Source organism: Narcine bancroftii, chromosome 4 (genome assembly GCF_036971445.1).
Source record: "Narcine bancroftii isolate sNarBan1 chromosome 4, sNarBan1.hap1, whole genome shotgun sequence".
NCBI lineage: Eukaryota > Metazoa > Chordata > Chondrichthyes > Torpediniformes > Narcinidae > Narcine > Narcine bancroftii.
In genome coordinates, this window is record NC_091472.1 from 319,183,805 (window position 1) to 319,189,825 (window position 6,021).

Genomic DNA, 6,021 nt, shown 5'->3' on the forward strand with positions numbered 1-6,021 from the left:
TGATACCCTGCCTCTCTTTGCCTGTCTCTATTTCTGTGCCTCTTTCTCTGCATCTCGTTTACCACATCTCATTTCCCTCCTCTGATAACCCGCCTCTGATTCCCCGTCTCTGATTCCCCACCTCTGATTCCCCGCCTCTGATTCCCCACCTCTGATTCCCCGACTCTGAATCCCTGCCTGTGATTCCCTGCCTCTGATTCCCCTCCTCTGATTCCCTGCCTGTGATTCCCTGCCTCTGATTCCCCTCCTCTGATTCCCTGCCTCTGATTCCCCGCCTCTGATTCCCCGCCTCTGATTCCCTGCCTCTGATTCCCCGCCTCTGATTCCCTGCCTCTGATTCCCCGCCTCTGATTCCCTGCCTGTGATTCCCTGCCTCAGATTCCCCGCCTCAGATTCGCCGACTCAGATTCTCCGCCTCAGATTCCCCGCCTCAGATTCCCCGCCTCAGATTCCCTGCCTCAGATTCCCTGCCTCAGATTCCCTGCCTCTGATTCCCCGCCTCTGATTCCCCGGCTCTGATTCACTGCCTCTGATTCCCCGCCTCTGATTCCCTGGCTCAGATTCCCTGCCTTAGATTCCCCGCCTCTGATTCCCCGCCTCTGATACCCCGCCTCTGATTCCACGCCTCTGATTCCCCGCCTCTGATTCCCAGCCTCTGATTCCCCGCCTCTGATTCCCCGCCTCTGATTCCCCGCCTCCCTTTCCGCGCAACTTTCCCGGCCTCCCTTTCCCCACATCTCTTTCCCCGCCTCTGATTCCACGCCTCTGATTCCCCGCCTCTTATTCCACGCCTCTGATTCCCCCCCTCTGATTCCCCTCCTCTGATTCCCTGCCACTGATTGCCCGCCTCAGATTCCCCGCCTCTGATTCCCCGCCTCTGTTTCCCCGCCTCTGATTCCCCGCCTCTGATTCCCCGCCTCTGATTCCCTGCCTCAGATTCCCTGCCTCCGAATCCCCGCCTCAGATTCCCCGGCTCTGATTCCCTGCCTGAGATTCCCTGCCTGAGATTCCCCGCCTCAGATTCCCTGCCTCAGATTCCCCGCCTCAGATTCCCCGCCTCAGATTCCCCGCCTCAGATTCCCCGGCTCTGATTCCCCGCCTCTGATTCCCTGCCTCTGATTCCCCGCCTCTGATTCACTTCCTCTGTTTCCCCGCCTCTGATTCCCCGCCTCTTATTCCCCGCCTCAGATTCCCCGGCTCTGATTCCCTGCCTGAGATTCCCCGACTCAGATTACCCGCCTCAGATTCCCTGCCTCAGATTCCCCGCATCAGATTCCCCGCCTCAGATTCCCCGCCTCAGATTCCCCACCTCAGATTACCCGCCTCAGATTCCCTGCCTCAGATTCCCCGCATCAGATTCCCCGCCTCAGCTTCCCCGCCTCAGATTCCCCACCTCAGATTCCCTGCCTCAGATTCCCCACCTCAGATTCCCCGCCTCTGATTCCCAGCCTCTGATTCCCCGCCTCTGATTCCCTGCCTGAGATTCCCCGACTCAGATTACCCGCCTCAGATTCCCTGCCTCAGATTCCCCGCATCAGATTCCCCGCCTCAGATTCCCCGCCTCAGATTCCCCGCCTCAGATTCCCCTCCTCAGATTCCCCGCCTCAGATTCCCCACCTCAGATTCCCCGCCTCAGATTCCCTGCCTCAGATTCCCCGCATCAGATTCCCCGCCTCAGATTCCCCGCCTCAGATTCCCCGCCTCAGATTCCCTGCCTCAGATTCCCTGCCTCTGATTCCCTGCCTCTGATTCCCTGCCTCTGATTCCGTGCCTCTGATTCCCTGCCTCTGATTCCCCGCCTCTGATTCCCTGCCTCTGATTCCCTGCCTCTGATTCCCTGCCTCTGATTCCCTGCCTCTGATTCCCTGCCTCTGATTCCCTGCCTCTGATTCCCTGCCTCTGATTCCCTGCCTCTGATTCCCTGCCTCTGATTCCCCGCCTCTGATTCCCTGCCTCTGATTCCCTGCCTCAGATTCCCCGCATCAGATTCCCCGCCTCAGATTCCCCGCCTCAGATTCCCCGCCTCAGATTCCCTGCCTCAGATTCCCTGCCTCTGATTCCCTGCCTCTGATTCCCTGCCTCTGATTCCCTGCCTCTGATTCCCCGCCTCTGATTCCCTGCCTCTGATTCCCTGCCTCTGATTCCCTGCCTCTGATTCCCTGCCTCTGATTCCCTGCCTCTGATTCCCTGCCTCTGATTCCCTGCCTCTGATTCCCTGCCTCTGATTCCCTGCCTCTGATTCCCCGCCTCTGATTCCCTGCCTCTGTTTCCCTGCCTCTGATTCCCCGCCTCTGATTCCCCGCCTCTGATTCCCTGCCTCTGTTTCCCTGCCTCTGATTCCCCGGCTCTGATTCCCTGCCTCAGATTCCCTGCCTCAGATTCCCCGGCTCTGATTCCCTGCCTCAGATTCCCCGCCTCTGATTCCCTGCCTCTGTTTCCCTGCCTCTGATTCCCCGCCTCTGATTCCCCGCCTCTGATTCCCTGCCTCTGTTTCCCTGCCTCTGATTCCCCGGCTCTGATTCCCTGCCTCAGTTTCCCTGCCTCAGATTCCCCGTCTCTGATTTCCCGCCTCTGATTCCCTGCCTCTGATTCCCTGCCTCTGTTTCCCTGCCTCAGATTCCCCGCCTCTGATTCCCTGCCTCAGATTCCCTGCCTCAGATTCCCTGCCTCAGATTCCCTGCCTCTGATTCCCTGCCTCTGATTCCCCGCCTCTTATTCCCTGTCTCTGATTTCCCGCCTCTGATTCCCTGCCTCTGATTCCCCGCCTCTGATTCCCCGCCTCAGATTCCCCGGCTCAGATTCCCTGCCTGAGATTCCCTGCCTCAGATTCCCTGCCTCTGATTCCCCGCCTCTGATTCCCTGCCTCTGATTCCCCGCCTCTGATTCCCCGCCTCTTATTCCCCGTCTCTGATTTCCCGCCTCTGATTCCCCGCCTCTGATTCCCTGCCTCTGTTTCCCTGCCTCTGATTCCCCGGCACTGATTCCCTGCCTCAGATTCCCTGCCTCAGATTCCCCGGCTCTGATTCCCTGCCTCAGATTCCCTGCCTCAGATTCCCTGCCTCAGATTCCCTGCCTCTGATTCCCTGCCTCTGATTCCCCGCCTCTTATTCCCCGTCTCTGATTTCCCGCCTCTGATTCCCTGCCTCTGATTCCCTGCCTCTGTTTCCCTGCCTCAGATTCCCCGCCTCTGATTCCCTGCCTCAGATTCCCTGCCTCAGATTCCCTGCCTCAGATTCCCTGCCTCTGATTCCCTGCCTCTGATTCCCCGCCTCTTATTCCCTGTCTCTGATTTCCCGCCTCTGATTCCCTGCCTCTGATTCCCCGCCTCTGATTCCCCGCCTCAGATTCCCCGGCTCAGATTCCCTGCCTGAGATTCCCTGCCTCAGATTCCCTGCCTCTGATTCCCCGCCTCTGATTCCCTGCCTCTGATTCCCCGCCTCTGATTCCCCGCCTCTGATTCCCCGCCTCAGATTCCCCGGCTCTGATTCCCTGCCTGAGATTCCCTGCCTCAGATTCCCTGCCTCAGATTCCCTGCCTCAGACTCCCTGCCTCAGATTTCCTGCCTCTGATTCCCTGCCTCTGATTCCCCGGCTCTGATTCCCTGCCTTTGATTCCCTGCCTCAGATTCCCCGCCTCAGATTTCCCGCCTCAGATTCCCCGGCTCTGATTCCCTGCCTTTGATTCCGTGCCTCAGATTCCCCGCCTCAGATTTCCCACCTCAGATTCCCCGCCTCAGATACCCCGCTTCAGATACCCCGCCTCAGATTCCCCGCCTCTGATTCCCTGCCTCTGATTCCCTGCCTCTGATTCCGCGGCTCTGATTCCACGCCTCTCTTTCCGTATCTCTGATTCCCCGCCTCTGATTCCCTGCCTCTGATTCCCCGCCTCTGATTCCCTGCCTCTGTTTCCCTGCCTCTGATTCCCCGGCTCTGATTCCCTGCCTCAGATTCCCTGCCTCAGATTCCCCGGCTCTGATTCCCTGCCTCAGATTCCCTGCCTCAGATTCCCTGCCTCAGATTCCCTGCCTCTGATTCCCTGCCTCTGATTCCCCGCCTCTTATTCCCCGTCTCTGATTTCCCGCCTCTGATTCCCTGCCTCTGATTCCCTGCCTCTGTTTCCCTGCCTCAGATTCCCCGCCTCTGATTCCCTGCCTCAGATTCCCTGCCTCAGATTCCCTGCCTCAGATTCCCTGCCTCAGATTCCCTGCCTCTGTTTCCCCGCCTCTGATTCCCCACCTCTTATTCCCCGTCTCTGATTTCCCGCCTCTGATTCCCTGCCTCTGTTTCCCTGCCTCTGTTTCCCTGCCTCTGATTCCCCGCCTCTGATTCCCCGCCTCAGATTCCCCGGCTCTGATTCCCTGCCTGAGATTCCCTGCCTCAGATTCCCCGCCTCAGATTCCCTGCCTCAGATTCCCTGCCTCTGATTCCCCGCCTCTGATTCCCCGCCTCTTATTCCCCGTCTCTGATTTACCGCCTCTGATTCCCCGCCTCAGATTCCCTGCCTCAGATTCCCTTCCTCAGATTCCCCGCCTCAGATTCCCTGCCTCAGATTCCCCGCCTTAGATTCCCCGCCTCAGATTCCCCGCCTCAGATTCTTCGCCTCAGATTCCCCACCTCAGATTCCCTGCCTCAGATTCCCCGCCTCTGATTCCCCGCCTCAGTTTCCCCGGCTCTGATTCCCTGCCTTTGATTCCCCGCCTCTGATTCCCCGCCTCAGATTTCCCGCCTCAGATTCCCCGCCTCAGATTCCCCGCCTCAGATTCCCCGCCTCAGATTCCCCGCCTCAGATTCCCTGCCTCTGATTGCCTGCCTCCGATTCACTGCCTCTGATTCACTGCATCTGATTCCGCGCCTCTGATTCCACGCCACCCTTTCCGTGTCTCTGATTCCCCGCCTCAGATTCCCTGCCTCAGATTTCCCGCCTCTGATTCCCCGCCTCTGATTCGCCGCCTCTGATTCCCCGCCTCTGATTCCCCGTCTCTTATTTCCCGCCTCAGATTCCCCGGCTCTGATTCCCTGCATCAGATTCCCCGCATCTGATTCCCCACCTCTGATTCCCCGCCTCTGATTCCCCGCCTCTGATTCCCCGCCTCTGATTCCCCGCCTCTAATTCTCCGCATCTGATTCCCCACCTCTGATACCCCGCCTCTGATTCCCCGCCTCTGATTCCCTGCCTCAGATTCCCTGCCTCTGATTCCCCGCCTCTGATTCCCCGCCTCTGATTCCCCTCCTCTGATTCCCCTCCTCAGATTCCCCGGCTCTGATTCCCTGTATCAGATTCCCCGGCTTTGATTCCCTGCCTCAGATTCCCTTCCTCTGATTCCCCGCCTCTGATTCCCCGCCTCAGATTCTCCAGGTCTGATTCCCTGCCTCAGATTCCCCGCCACTGATTCCCCGCCTCTGATTCCCCGCCTGTGATTCCCCGCCTCAGATTCCCCGCCTCAGATTCCCCGCCTCAGATTTCCCGCCTCAGATTCCCCGCCTCAGATACCCCGCTTCAGATACCCCGCCTCAGATTCCCCGCCTCAGATTCCCCGCCTCAGATTCCCCGCCTCAGATTGCCCGCCTCAGATTCCCCGTCTCAGATTCCCCGCCTCTGATTCCCCGCCTCTGATTCACCGCCTCTGATTCCCCGCCTCAGATTCCCCGCCTCTGATTCCCCGCCTCAGATTCCCCGGCTGTGATTCCCCGCCTCAGATTCCCCGGCTCTGATTCCCCGCCTCTGATTCCCCGCCTCTGATTCCCCGCCTCAGATTCCCCGCCTCTGATTCCCCGCCTCAGATTCCCCGGCTCTGATTCCCCGCCTCAGATTCCCCGCCTCAGATTCCCCGCCTCTGATTCCCCGCCTCTGATTCCCCGCCTCAGATTCCCCGGCTCTGATTCCCTGCCTCAGATTCCCCGCATCTGATTACCCGCCTCTGATTCCCCGCCTCAGATTCCCCGGCTCTGATTCCCCGCCTCAGATTCCCCGCCTCAGATTCCCCGCCTCTGATTCCCCGCCTCTGATTCCCCACCTCAGATT